The sequence below is a fragment of the Cicer arietinum genome, unplaced genomic scaffold (genome assembly GCF_000331145.2).
Source record: "Cicer arietinum cultivar CDC Frontier isolate Library 1 unplaced genomic scaffold, Cicar.CDCFrontier_v2.0 Ca_scaffold_2164_v2.0, whole genome shotgun sequence".
NCBI lineage: Eukaryota > Viridiplantae > Streptophyta > Magnoliopsida > Fabales > Fabaceae > Cicer > Cicer arietinum.
In genome coordinates this window covers 1-306 of record NW_027335813.1, presented here as the reverse complement: position 1 = coordinate 306, position 306 = coordinate 1, and positions in this window count along the sequence as shown.

Genomic DNA, 306 nt, shown 5'->3' with positions numbered 1-306 from the left:
GTTCTAACAATTGTTAATTTGACTAATGGTTAGTTTGAATAACGGCTAGTTTGAATAATAGTTAGTTCTAGCAATTGTTAATTTGACTAACAGTTAGTTTGATTAAAAACTAGTTTTAACAATTGTTAATTTGATTAATGGTTAGTTTGAACAACAATTAGTTTCATAAACATGAAATTCTTATTAATTAAAGTAACACTAATAGTCATTTTACATGATGTCTCATTTAAAAAAAAATAAAAACTAAACATTATCTTAACTAAAATCCATACTTTTTTTTTAAGTTTATTACAATAAATTTCATGA